This window comes from Patagioenas fasciata, chromosome 5, assembly GCF_037038585.1.
Source record: "Patagioenas fasciata isolate bPatFas1 chromosome 5, bPatFas1.hap1, whole genome shotgun sequence".
Classification (NCBI taxonomy): Eukaryota; Metazoa; Chordata; class Aves; order Columbiformes; family Columbidae; genus Patagioenas; species Patagioenas fasciata.
Genome location: NC_092524.1, coordinates 11,557,417 through 11,571,566, shown reverse-complemented (window position 1 = coordinate 11,571,566; position 14,150 = coordinate 11,557,417). Strand labels below are relative to the sequence as shown.

Sequence of the window (14,150 nt, the reverse complement as noted above, 5' to 3'; positions counted from 1 at the left end):
TATGTCCTGGGCACAGCACAAGCAAGAATCTCACATTAGAAGATAATTATCTTGCTGCAGTTAGGCATCAGAAAGTAGCTAGTCCAGCATTGACTGGGAATATCACATCGAGGAAAAGGAAAGCAGAGCTTGGAGTTGAAGATGCCATGGGGCAGACACAGAGTCACAGATGGACCTTCAGTCACCATTGCCATGTACCCCTGTTACTACAGAGCTGTGCACCCCCACGAACAGCAGCGGCATTGCACTCCCCTTTCTGCATGATTCTAGGCCATAGAGGAGTGGGGGAGATGCAAGAGCAGATCTTGTTGTTTATTCTAGGAATATAGCAAGATAAAAACCATGGCTCTGTAGCAGTGCAGAACAAAAATAAGCTAGGCATCCCACAAAGTCATCCAACACATCTATCAACACTCCTAGTAAGTGACAGCTTCTACCTTTTGCAGCCATTGACATCTGTAAATGTTATTAGTTTAGTGATTCAACATTTTGGTGAAGAGTAAACAAATTATAGTCTGTGCAAGGAACAAATGGTCATGAAATCTGAACTTGGAGATACTTTCCATAACTCAGAACTTGTCAGGGTGTGCTTACAGATCTAGCAGGGAACCTCCATTAAGCTTTGGAGAAGCTTATGGGAACTGCAGTCCTCTCATTTGCAGCAGACACTCTTCTTGGACATTCACTCTTCTGAAACAGAAAGCATTTTAACAATTTTTAAAAATATAAGTCTAAAACTAGTAAGCATTCTGACACTGTTTGCAGAAGACTAGATTCTCATTCATTTCCCAGTAGGCTTGAAGATTGCAGCCAAGAGCATACAGATGCCAAAGAGATGCCTCCCACAGAGTTGTAAGAATCCTTCTTGCTTTTTTAAACCTGAGGAAACCTTTGGTCCAAAGTTCTGCAGTGCAGAGTTCCCAGAAATGTGAACATGTGAAGAAAAAAAAAGTCCCTGGAGACCTAACCTTATTAATAACCTGCTTCTCCCTACTTAAAGTTGGTTCATATTGAAACACTGAATCTCAAACCCAGGAAATTATGAGTATGAAATGGTAACGCCCAAATAGGCATGGCAGAGCTCCCAGTGATTTCACACAGTCAGTTCTCAAGTTACAGAAGTTTGGAGCTGCATTTACAAGTGGCATCAACCAAACCTCCAAATCCAAACACTGAGATATCTTCAAAATCTAGACCCAAATCTTACAGCTTTGCCTTTGGCATGGACACATGAACATTTAAAGTATGAAATGTTGTTCTCAGTCCACTTGGGTGACAAAACTCACACGCCGGAAAGGTCAGAGACTGAGAGTTCATTCTGCGCTTCTTACATACCTTAGGAGACAAGGGTGGATGGAGAACTAACTGCTGCCAATAGAAACACTGTTGCTTATTCACAGGGACATGCAGCAGCAAAACCAAAATTACTCAAAACAAATAGGACTGAAATTACTCAGGTCAAGGACAGTGGAGCCAAGAACACCCAAGAAGGGTGGGACGCAGGTACCTTACATCATCTTGACATTTTAAAAAGACTTTTGGGGGTTTAACTCTCCTGGTCTCACGAAGAGAGTCCGTGGCACAAGGAAAATATCTCTTTCCTCTCCAGTTCTTTAATTCTTTGAAAGAGACAGTCAATAATACCTGTCATTACAGACAGGGCGGCTTCTCCTGCTGAGGAGGGCTTCAGAAAACAGCCTGCTGGCAAAGTGCATGAGCAGAGCTGCTGACAGCAGTGCAACCACCACAGCAAAACAGCAGGTGTCATCCACCCACCAAAGGACTAAAATAATTGGACTTTTTGGGTTTGTAGCAGCCACAACTGGGTTAACCGCGGATGCTAAACCAAACGACAGCAAACTTTTGAATTTGCCCAAGCGTACCTTTGCCTGTTATATGGACAGGCCAGCTCAAGCAACGTAAATGCAGTATGCACAGAGACATGGAAACAAGTTTCAAACTGCTCTCTCAAGCAGTGATACAAAAACGATGCCAGTCAAGGTCCCAAAAAAATCACTCTGATTTCTGGCCAGGTTTTACATGCTGCAGCAAACGTCTGGCTGCTGCTAGCACAGGTACAGGAAGTGGAGTTACAACCCCCCCCTGGAGATTACAGGTTAGGTCTTCTGCTATGGCAGAAAATGATCTGCTGGTTTACATAGCTGCATCTGAATCCACCTCTGCAAAGCCCATTTATGGAGTAAGTAAGCAGCATTCCGCACCTGGTTCTCTGCTTTCCCCTGCTGCCGCCAGGCAGGGATCACCCCAGGCTGGGGAGGGGTAACTAGACACCCCCTTGCAGCAGCCACCCCTGTATCATCCCTGCCCTCCACTGGGGCACTGGAAAAACAGTCGCCAGGGTGGTAGCGGCACAAATGAGTTTGTGTGAACACTGTACCCTGGTGGGGCTCCAGCCTGGCAGAGCAGCCTCCCCGCTGCTCCTGACAGTTTGCTGCAGAGCAATGCATGCACAGAGCCAGCTAGTTCACAATCCCAGATTAGAAAGTGTCACCAGTTAACATCACCTGATGGCATTGTTTAGCTAAGGATTTTTTTTTTTTTTTAAGATGTGTTTATAACAGTCATTTTGATAGAATAATCACACCACTTAGTGTTGGCTTTCATCTCCCTCATGTGACTCACTTTTTCCATTTTCTAGTGCTCAGCTGCGATTGCTGTAGTGGTTCAGCTATCTGTGCTAGTGCTAGAGACAGGCTTGTGCCACTGAGCTCAGATCTGGATCAGAAGTGCTGGGAGTCTGTGGGAGCTCAGATCAGGAGGTTTTAATCGCTCTGCCAGAGGGACACTGACTCTTATCTCTGCAGCTGGCTCTGCTGCCTGTCTGCCAGCTGAAAGGGGACAGGGGCAATCTGGGGCTTCAGTCTCATCTCTTAATATGTATGTTTTGAGATTCTTTTTTTTTTTTTTTTACAGACACATATAGCTCTAAACATATATATTAAGAGAGATCTTTATTTTATATATCCACATAAATACGCACAAGGTTTTGAAAGTTTCTCATTTTGAAAGCTTCCCTGATCAATCAATGAGGAAAAACACACCTTATTTTGGAAATACCAGAAACTCCCACGGGAGTCTGAACGAAACATCTCAGCCTCCTTGACCCAAAGCACCTACCCAGCCACTGAGGAGGTATCTCCCAAGCACCAGGGGCTGGTGGTGCAGACCAGAGGTGACTGCAGCACCCCTGGCCCTTCCCTGGCACGAAGGGACCCGGGGACACTGATGAAGCAGCCGTAGCAGCCGTGCCTCCTGGCCCCAATAAGAGGCAGCTGGCGCGGCAGCTGCATTGAGCAACATGAAGGTGGTGGGGAAATAATTTCGGTTTCCTGTAGCGTTCCATCATTTCACATATTTTTGCATACGCCAGTTTAAAACCTCCTGGCTTTTTCCAGCAACGTTACAAGTATGGCTAAACATACAGATTTCCAGCAACACTCCTTGAGTTCACTTTCTTGCCAGTTTTCAGGAAAAACTGCCCATATATAATTCGCCAATTTTTAATGGAATTTTGGCCCAAATAATTTTTAACTACTTAATACAGATCACATTTATTATCACCATCAGTGGAAAATATTATCTTCTCAGATTTCTTTGTATTGTAAGCAGTGGGAATATAATTAATTCATTCTGCAGTTATACAAATATGTAAATCCATTACAAATACAGCATTGAATACATTTTCTCAAAATCCTGTGCTGCTTGCAGCTTTGTTTCTGGCAGCACCAATATCCTTCTGCTGATGATCAGATTGCCCTTCAGCCCTAGAATAATTCCTGAAATAAACCTATTGATTAATGCTCTTGTGACATACTAACTCATATGGCAACAGGGAACTATTTTTATTGCTGGAGGCTATTTGTCCCTCATACGTGCACATATTTTGACTTCAGACTTGATGCATCCCACAAGCTGTCCTACGGTTTGATGCTATTCATCATCCCATTGCAGCTCCAACACTCCGGTTAGAAGAAATTCCTTTAAGCACTAGGGGTCAGTCAACTGTATTAGAAACATAAAGCAATTTACTAAAATATACGTTTAATGAGGCTTCAGGGAGAGAAAGGATCACATGCACAAATTACAGTTTTAGGAATCAGACCTAAACCTGTAGTGGATAAAGTCTAAACAAAGATCAGTCTGTGACAAATCCTCAAATATAACCCTATGCCTGGATTCTATCAGCAGACTCTATTATCTACACTATATCATCTCTTAGGTCTCATCTGTAGCTCTAATTTACCACGCATTAATCAGAATAGTTTTCAACTTAAACAGCAAGATAACAAATGTCCCAGACTTTGTGGATTCAAATTCTGTTGCTGCTACTTGTGAGTTTTGTAGCAGTTGTGCATGAGAGAGATGGGAGGTTCAGTTTTGTTCCAGTGAAGCCAGAGGCTGGTCCCACACAACATGCCCCTGGTTTCCCAGCACCTTGTAAAATTTTTGCCAGCAATGGCACAGTGCTGCCGTTATCCCAACCAGAGCTCACCTCACGGACAGCGGTGATGGGCAGTTGGGACCTTCTTTTGCAGATCCAGTCATGAGGATGTCCTGATCACCGTGTTGCATTCCCCATCCTGCCAGGGCGAGCAGTCATTGTTCATACCCCTGTCTGGCACAGCGTCCAGGCCCTTGGTTTCCCTGCCCTGGGGAGAGGTGGGCAGAAGGACACATCAGAGCTGCAGCCACTGCGAGGAACAAATGCACATAAGCAGTTATCTAGGTAATAGTGCCAATAGTGGCCAGCAGGTCCCAGGTGACCCAAGTGCTCCCAGAAACCCAAACCTTACTGCCCCCTAAACTGGGATATACTTCCAATAAACCCCATCACAGCACACTGTGGGTATCATGGAAGACATCTGTTCCTGTGGCAGGTGATTAGGGAGCCAGACACAACAAACGTAGCACTGAAATCCTCAGTATGTTCAGCCAGAGAAGAGATGGTCCGAAGAGCATGGTGATATCAGTGAAACAAGGTGCACCACAGAGCTGAAGGTGGGTATCTTTCTACTGTGTCAGAGCTCTTCTTGCCCTTACAGTTGTATCATTAAGGCAGCCTGGTTCCAGCCAGCCTACAAGGGCTGCTGTGCTGTAGCCATCTACACCATCTTTACCTTCTTTTTTAACAAAAGACAGTATCTTTCACCCACTCCAAGTAGATGCCATGCTGGAAGAAAAACAGGTTTTATAGCTTCCCCTTAATGATGAGTGACAATAATCACTTTACTTGCTCAGTCCTGCCATGTGCCATATGGCTGCTTACACCATCATCCTTTTACCACTCTCTCTTCCCCTGCACACTACGTGGTCACCTAGCTGAAGACTGCACCACTCCACCAACTAACCGAACAGAAATACAAGCTCTAACTGCAGTGGCAAAGCAGCAGCTGAGGATTAAAAAAGCACCCAGGGATTGCAAAAATACAAATGATTCAAGGCATGACTAGAGTTTTGCGTACCTCTTTCTGGACTGTTGGGTCACTTAACTGTTGTGCAATTCATTGTGACTGTGGTTGTTGGGAAAGGTAGGAGAACGAAAAAATAAGAGCAAGCTTAAGGAAATCTAATTTAGTGAAGAGAATTGCACAGCAGAGCAGTTCTCTGTAAGTGACTCATAAGGGATGGTACCATTCAGAGCCACTGGTGTCCTTTTGCTCCAGTGCAACAGATCTGTTTGTCTGACGTCTTTTGGAAAAGGGATACCTGCTTAAGTAAGGGCAGCCAGAACTGATGTGCAAACAAACAGCACCTTGCCTCTGCATGTGCCATTGTTTTCCCCTTGCCACAACATGCTCTGTAAGAACAGATGCAGACATTAGTCTGATTTACACTGAATTTTCCTAAACTCTTCTCCTCAAGGTAGACTGATGCCCCCTATTCTTCAGAGGCAAAATATTTTGAAAATGTCTTGCTGTTTCCAAGACTGGGAAGAACCAGAAAGCTAAAACAAAGGGGGAAAGGGGAGCAACCCAAGCCCTTTGTTCCAGTTGGCATGAAAGCATCATTCTTACAATAGCTCATTTTCTCCTTCCCCCCAACAGCTGACAACTCATGGCAACTAAGGACAGGGCTGCTATTGTCGTTAAGCAAATACTTGTCCAATCTACGTAGGAAAAAAGAGCTCCAGAGATGACGACATGTTCAAAATGCTCGCAAGGGCATCCCAGGAGGCGAATAAAGAGACAGAGCAGTGGAGGAAAGGGTTCCTGAAGGAAAAACAAAGGACAGAAAAGTGGCCTAGCAGACACAGCTGCTGCAGAGGTTGAAGAGTCAGCCTGCTGCAGCCAGCCAGGGACTCCGAGCCTAAGAGTCCACCACATATTGCAGACTCCAGCCTGGGCATCCTCTGCAAGCCCCTGCTTCTGCAAACCATCCTCTTCCTGGGCACACTGCATGCTGCTGTCAGGCCTGCACCGTCATGCATTTCTGCACAAAGTGATGGCAAAGAGAACTCTGGGCACTGGGAGAAGCCTTAACGCTGACTCCTACCAGTAGGATAGTTTATCTCTAGCACCGAATGACCAGCGTACACTGAGGACACATACTTATGATCTTCCACAAATAATTTCTTTAGAAAACACACAAACAACCAAGTAAACAAACTCACCACACACCCACACAAAATGTGTTTATTATTAGAAATCTCTCTCTGTACAAAGCATGAGCCCTCCCCCATATAAAGCATTTCTGCATGTTCACCACTTCAGCCACACACTTAAGGGGAGGATGGAGGCTATACATCACAACATTAGCATGCAGGATGAGTTCCAAACAAAGCACAACACGCATTTTTCCATGAGCAGTCCTAATCCTCAAAGCACAAGCGTGAGTGACTATAGTCCAGTCATGGCAGCATTTGTTTAGAGTTTTTCAATTGCCATAGGATAAGTCTCCCTTCAGGGTCTACCAGTCTCCTCTCCCATCTGTAGCATAAGGCTGCAGCCCTTTCTTTCATGCAAAGTTGTGCAGAAGAACTCAAATGCAGTCACTGCAAAGTTTGGTGGTGATGTGCCTGACACAGAGACAACAGCCAAACAAATTCGTCTCTCCTCTGCAGTTGCAGCAAGGGACATGGCTGGGGGCCGCAAGGTCGAGAATAGCAAGCGTGGCTGCGGGAAGCCTGGCACAAGGGATTTATGCCTTAATACATGTGGATCTCTCACAGCAATTGCAGGCTTTGTGGGCCCTTCTTTATGGAATTATTCCAGGGGCTCCAAGTGTAAGCAACAGTCATGCAAATCAAACAACATGGGGACTCACAAATTTGCAAGTACCTATTATGGACTGTTCAGCCTAACACAACTTAATGACAACAGCACATGGCTCCTGTGCAATAGTCAGTCACCTGGCACAGACAGTGGCTAACTCATGGCATGCTCCAGGATGGAGAGGCATGAGTCAAAGGGAGAGCTGCCTTTACAAAACAAATCCCCTGCTACCCCTCCAAAGGGCTTCTGTACGGGCTCTGATGAGGCCTTTGGTCACAGGGGGTTTTACCAATTTGTAATCCCGGATCTAAAAAACTAAGCTGCTACCAGCCGTTCCTGGCTGCCTGAGACAGACCACACTCCACCGAGCAAAGCTGTTAGGGACAGCGCTCTGTGTGCCTGGTGTCGGACTCCTCCTTGGCTGCCCTTATTGCCCTGGTCCTGAAAACTTCACGTTTTCAGATGTGTTTGCAACAGCCTGTTTATATTCATCACCATGAACATTTCAGTACTTGCCAATGTTTTTAAACTGGTGCTGGCCAGGTTGCAAAAAACAAGATGGATGTGAGATAAGAGGAATCACGGGAACTTAAATTTCACTCCAAGCCTCAAAATTCCATCATCTTGCAGTTGAATGCCACAACGCACTGTATGCAAAGTCCCAGGATCTTACACAGCAGCAGCAATGCATCTTGGAAAGTCTGGATAAAGAGCCCAGCACTTGTTTGGAAACACTGCAACACTGGACAGTTGTAATGATACACAGTTAAAACTGCTTTGGCTGGAGAATGACAGTATTCACTGCACAGTGTTTATGGATATACAATTCAACTGTATAAAATGACTGTATGTATCTCATTACTCGCCTCATGCAAACCCTTACGCAAACCATTTACTGCACACAGTTGTGCTCTGCCAGCGATGAAGTGGGGCATGAGGCACTGCAAGACAGCACAGCCACAGAAAATTGCTATGATGCTGCTGCCCCTCAGCAATGCCTTCACAAAAGGAGAAAACCCCTAGCTTTTTCAGTCTGATAGATTCCTTCCCAGAACATTGTGGTTTGGTTCTCTTATCAATTTGAAAACTCTTCAGTAGAGTTTTGAGCTTCTCAGATTGTGAAATACCTAAGAAGCCACAGCAGACAGGCACTATGCAGATAAACAATCTCAGTACAATAACAGCTGCAGAAAGGCAGTAAACATGCATTTTGGCCTTCTGCAGCTAAACATTGTAAGACAAAAACAAGAAAGCATCCATGATTAGGGCGATTTATAGCCTAAAATAAACCCGAAGACTGATGAAGAACACGAGACCAAGAAGAACTATTCATTCCATTTCACCAGTTTTGTAATCGCTTTGGAACGAGAAAAGGAGAAAAATTTAAGAGATTAGAAGAAAGTCATTCTTCATTCCCCATGGGTCTGATCCAGAGCTTATTGAAGTCAATTAAACAAATCCCACTGCATGTCCACTAGATTTTTTTTGATCAGGCCACAAGAGACAATTACTAAAGTGTCTGTGCAAGAAGAATCAAGTTTGTTTCAGAAAAAAATATTTAATCAGCATTTTCCTTCAAGGTTGTCACAGATCCCTTGAGACAGTCAAAACTCAGTGCATCCAGCCTCAGCACTCAAGGGTGAATTGCTGTGAATAGCATCAAGTTAAGAAAACAACATTTGTTTTCAACATTTTTTTCCATCCCTTTACTATTTGCATACCCAGGATGACCAGAGGTGTTCTGCTCCTTCTCTCCACTCCAGCAAACTTGTACATTTCAGAACACTGTGCACTGTCAAGCTCATTGTTTCCTTGGATTTTTGTGTAGCTCTTTTACAGCGGTGAGGAGAACCTTTAAATCTGAAAAGCTGATAGCATATGACAAAAACGTGAGAATCCACGTGCAGATTTGACTTAAACTGCTCTTAATTCATCATTTACAGTTGTTTGGCTTGTGAGTCAAGGATGACTCTTTAAATTGGAGTTTCCCCTGAAATTTTGCCTTTACAAGCAAGTTTTTTCAGGCCTCTGTCCAGAAGGGGAAAAATAATGATTCTTGGAATCATTATTATCTTTTGGGTCACTTGTTTTTTTTCTTTCTTTTTTCTTTTTCCTTCAGATATGAACTTTCTAGAACAAAGGCCCAGTGAAGAACAGTACCGGTTTCCCAGTTTCCATTGGGGTAAAATGGAATGCTCTTCTTTAAGAAGAACAAACCCACAAAAACATAAGCAAAAGAATCCCCCAAAACCATACTGTATGTAGTGAAGCAATGTTCAGTGGTTCCATCCAGGTGATTTCTCTTGGTTGTCTGCACTCTAAGAAAAGATCCTTTACAAACATTCCTGTCTTTAACCTCTCCAAGACTGAACTTCCATTTTGATGTTTGTTTCTGGGTGCTTTGCTAATCTGCCTAAAAATTTGAAGAAAAAGCCAGCAGAGAAGTTAAAAGATGCAGTTCTTAGCTCTTTATGATACAGAAAACCAACTGAATGATGAAAAGAATTAGCTAATTATGTTCATGTGGGTATAGAGGGAAACCCGTGGGGCTGACACACATCCAGGGCAGTGCCCACGGAAGAACACTGCCACACCAGCGCTGTGCCGAGGTACGATCAGGGTAAAGCCGTAAGCAGAATCACGGTCTCAGGAACAGGGAGATAAGGCCTCTGGAAACTACTGCTCTCTCCTGCTGTGAACGACTTTTGAAGGTTATCCACAGTCTGGTTTTAAATACACAGATGTAGAAGTGAAACATGTCCTGTGGCCCCTGCCACACACATATTTCAGTAAAGCGGTCAGGAAGGCTGACCACCCCTTCACTAAGGACTCAGAGTCTTTGGATTCTCACACCTTAACCCCAAGTTTATGAAAGGCCTCAGCAAAGCCGTGGCCAATTTACAATGGTCTAAAGGAACTGTGTATTGCATCCTTGTCTCAGCAGGTCACCATTAACCAAGAACCAGGCTATTGTGGTTTTTGCCACTATATGCCTGCTGTAAATCAAATTACTGAAATGAGGTTTTGTCTTTCTTGCCATCTCTTCCTCTAGAATTGAATTGGTTGTTCTCCAGTTACCTCATTCTCACTTCAGTGTGCTCAAGCCAAGCTTCAGTCTCATTGTTGTCTCTCTCCACCATACTTCACATATGAGTCTACCTACCTACAAGTCAATTTTTCCATTTTCTTAATGAGAAGGATATGATATTCTTAAGGAATTAGGCAGAAGCACTTTATTAATTTAGGTAATTTTCATGATTTTTTTTTTGTTTTGGAGAATAAATATTTATCCTCATTGGATGGCTGGAACAGATCCTCTTCCAGATACATCCAGCCTCACTACAGAGGTATGTCACAACTCCATTATTGCTGTATGCGTTAATTTCTTTATAACCTAAACTGTTAATAACAAACACAGAACACAAATCAACTCCCAAGTCCATACTCAAAACAGGTCTTAGAAATAGTGATGCTCATGAAAAGAAATACTTTAATTGGGCCTATATCAACAAGGCATCCTCCAGCAATTAAAAAACTACATGTTCTCCTCTGATTCTAAAGCTAGTACTGACTCATGCTGCTAAAGTTGGTCCCATGTTTCATCTCATCTAGAAAAAGAATTAATGTAGCTGGCTTTTTGAGGCATGCCACGTGCATACTTACTCCACTACCAGTGTGCCTAAACCCTGCCCACACTGCCCCAAAGTTTCTCATCTTGTACACACTAAACACATCTGTCATGTTGCACAGAGAGCATCCAAAACTACTGTTACACCACATAAAAGGATAGAAGCTCACAAATATTGTAAATAGTCAAAGTCAGTCATTCACATGTCCCCTACTCCAAAGGCTCATGGAATGAAAGTGAGTTCTTGTATCCCACATGAGTCTGAGCTGCCACTTCATATTGTTGGAAATCTGGAGGTTTTACCTGTGGGGTCATGCAGACAGGACTGCTGCCTAGAGCACTGTGCACAGAGCATTCCCTTCGAGGAGCTTATTCACCGTCTTAAAGTTCCCAGGTAGTCTCATGGGAAACTATGGTGTCTGTTATAGTCCATTATAGGGAACTGGTTCTGTTTTTGGGGAAGGATGCACTTGCAAAAGGACTAGGTTGTTGGGGCATTGATGGCTTTTTTGTTTTTGCGTTTACGTGGTGGGTTTTTACCCTGCCCCTCTTGCCAGTTCTTACATATAAAACCCTGACTGTATCCTACATGGAGGTCTTGAGCAGGCAGTCAGCTTCAACTTCTTCAGCTGGCTTTGGCATTATCCGTGCCATTCATGGTCTGTTCTGCTTGCCTATACTCACAGCAGTCATTACTTGAAAGTAATAGAACAGTTTTGTTACATTTCTACTCTTACTTAAATGTGAGCTCCTGTTAAGATAGAAGTAGCTCCTCTCAAATAATGCAGCTAAGGACAGGCAACAGGACTTTTAAAAACCCTTATGGAAGACAAGGAGACCATAGAATTATAGAATCATAGAATGCTCCGAGTTGGAAGGGACCCACGAGGATCATCGAGTCCAACTCCTGTCTGTGCGTATGACAACTCCACACCATGTGTCTGAAGGCATTGTCAGAAACATTTCTAGTCAGAATCCTACTTGTCAGCAATTCCTGGCTTTTCCATTCTATAGAGTGCTGTACATATGTAGTGCTGATATTAGCAGCAGACTGACCTACACAGTAATATTTAAACTGGGTCAGGAACCACACATTATTAACGCTGAAGTAGTTGTTATCCATAAATTATAGGTCCTTTGAGCTTGCAAGCCCATTTCAGTTGTTGTTCAAGATTTCTGGAAGACTTTTCACCAGTTAAACTAAGTAGTCAAAATAACGGTACATTTCTGTATTCCATGTGTCTGTTTTTTGTCAGTGTATTTGCACACATTCAGTTTTCCAGGACACAGTGATTCTGCAAAACTGACCAATCTATTAAAGTAGCAGAAGCTACAGATGAGCCAAATCCCTACAGAAGTGAAGACCTGAGAGGGAAATAAAAATACAAAGATGCTAAAAAAATGCAGCGACATAGCCAATTAGTCTTACATATTTTGTGTTATTTTAATTTAATCTTCTTAATTATTTTTGCAAGAACACTTGAACTTCTTGGGCAGGAGGAAGAAGAGGGGAAAAGCAAGCCTTCTGGGTTTGAAGTAGAAGGTCTGTGCAACGATTAATTCTCTAGAAATGTCCCTCTGCAAGATAACACAGAAAGCTGCTAAACTGTCCCCTTGGGAAGATGTAGCACTCCCAAAGCAGGTGATCAAGGGTACTTCTGCTATAGCTTTTTAGCTGCAATATTCCTGCCGGCACAGCTCCACTATTGGGCTTCCACACTGTCCTGATCTGCTCTGATGTTTTTAATTTGGAAAGCAATTTCTAAATCAGAAACACGGTGAAGAAAGAGGGACATGCCATCAGTCTCCATGGCCTATTTGAACTTCGTACTAGTCTGCACAACAATGACTTGCCAATAGGATTCCCAGAAAGTATGGAGGCTGCTTTATTTTTTAAATTTGCTTGGGAATATATTTCTCAGCTGCTAAACAGGAAACAGTCAGCCCATCCATTAAAATTGCTTTCTCGAGACCAGATTTGAGGTATTTTATGAAGCCTAGCATTAATTAAGCAAGATCAGGAAAGTATCTGGGTTTCTTTGAGATCCCACAGATGGGCATATAAAGGACAAACAAAGTGCTGCAAAAGACAAACATAAACATGCCTGCAAACACAACTGTTCACTCTGCCTTGAATTACAAAACAGCATTTTTCACATGGCTAGAGTCTTAGGTCATAACAAGTGTCAGTGGAGAAGAATTCAGAGAGGCGAGGATGCAATATGCTAGCAACACGTCTGGTAGGACCTGGCTTTGGAAGTAACTTTTCTCAGAGAAAAGGCTTTAATAATAAGCAAGTGTATCAGATTTCTGCAAACACACTGTTAAGGTCGGCAGAGCAGCTGGCAGCAAGGCGAGTTCTGTGACCTGCTCCTGAACCCTTCAAACTCATTTCCTGTCAAACATCAGACCCAAGAGGACAAGCAAAAAGCTGTTAAGCTCTTTTCTAGAAGAGTCTGAGATTAGAATTCCAGTAATGGCTCAAATTCCTTTCCAGTTGTCCTGAACTGGCCACTTCCAGCACCGAGGACTGCGATGCCGTATGGCAGCGCTGTCCTCTGGGGGATGGAGGAGAGAGCAGGGGTGGAAGGAGGAGTGAGGCCATGGAAAATAGGATCCAGCTTTTCAGACAGCAAACAGGAGAGTCCGATGTGCTATTCATTTAAATAAATTAGAGCTACTTCCGGTAGATCAAAATAGCTGGTGAGAATTGCTTAGCTTGTCCTGGAGAGCAAAGGTGAGCCTGGACGTAATCTGCCTCTGCTGGAGCTCCACGTCAGGAGCCAAGCAGAAGGCTGTCCCTGCTGACAGCGGCAGGCAGGAGCTGGCACGCACAGCCAGAGTCAACCAGCCTTTCCCAGCACGCAGAGAGGCAGAACGAAAAAGAAAGCATCGCTCTGCTCATTTCAGGTGGTTAGAAGAGAGTCGCTCATTTCCACATTAGCCACTGTGAAAGCACCAAGTGGGCGGACCAGAAGAGGTGTTAAGAGTTGAGCGTTTTTCCAAAGGGACGCACCCAGCAGTCAACATGTCCATTCCAGTATATGAAACATGCAACTGCACAAGTTTTGTGGAAACAACTCATAAGATCTCAAGCACCACTATTTTAGGTTTTCCTCAGTTTCTGCCCCAAACTGGGTCCAACAGTTCAGAACACTTAAATAAAAAAGTCTAGCAAGGAACATGTACCTGTTTGCTTCTGCATGGACGCTTCCCACTTCTCTTGCCCCAGCTCTGCAAGAGAGTCCAAGTTCACAAGTTAAACCATCAGACCAAACTTCTCAAATCCT

At 43.8% G+C, this 14,150-nt stretch overlaps 1 long non-coding RNA gene across 12 annotated transcripts in view; it reads right to left on the bottom strand.

The window, feature by feature from the left end:
* Positions 1 to 14,150, bottom strand: part of LOC136101953 (uncharacterized) — a 62,732-nt gene that overhangs the window by 35,282 nt on the left and 13,300 nt on the right. For 10 of the 12 annotated variants that reach the window (XR_011739279.1, XR_011739285.1, XR_011739275.1 and 7 more), the window contains exons 5-7: positions 14,050 to 14,094; positions 4,514 to 4,670; positions 595 to 690 (exon numbers count right to left, since the gene is read on the bottom strand). This is a non-coding gene — a long non-coding RNA (uncharacterized lncRNA). The remainder of the gene's footprint in view (positions 1 to 594; positions 691 to 4,513; positions 4,671 to 14,049; positions 14,095 to 14,150) is intronic. The other 2 variants (XR_011739281.1, XR_011739276.1) reach the window with 2 other exon arrangements.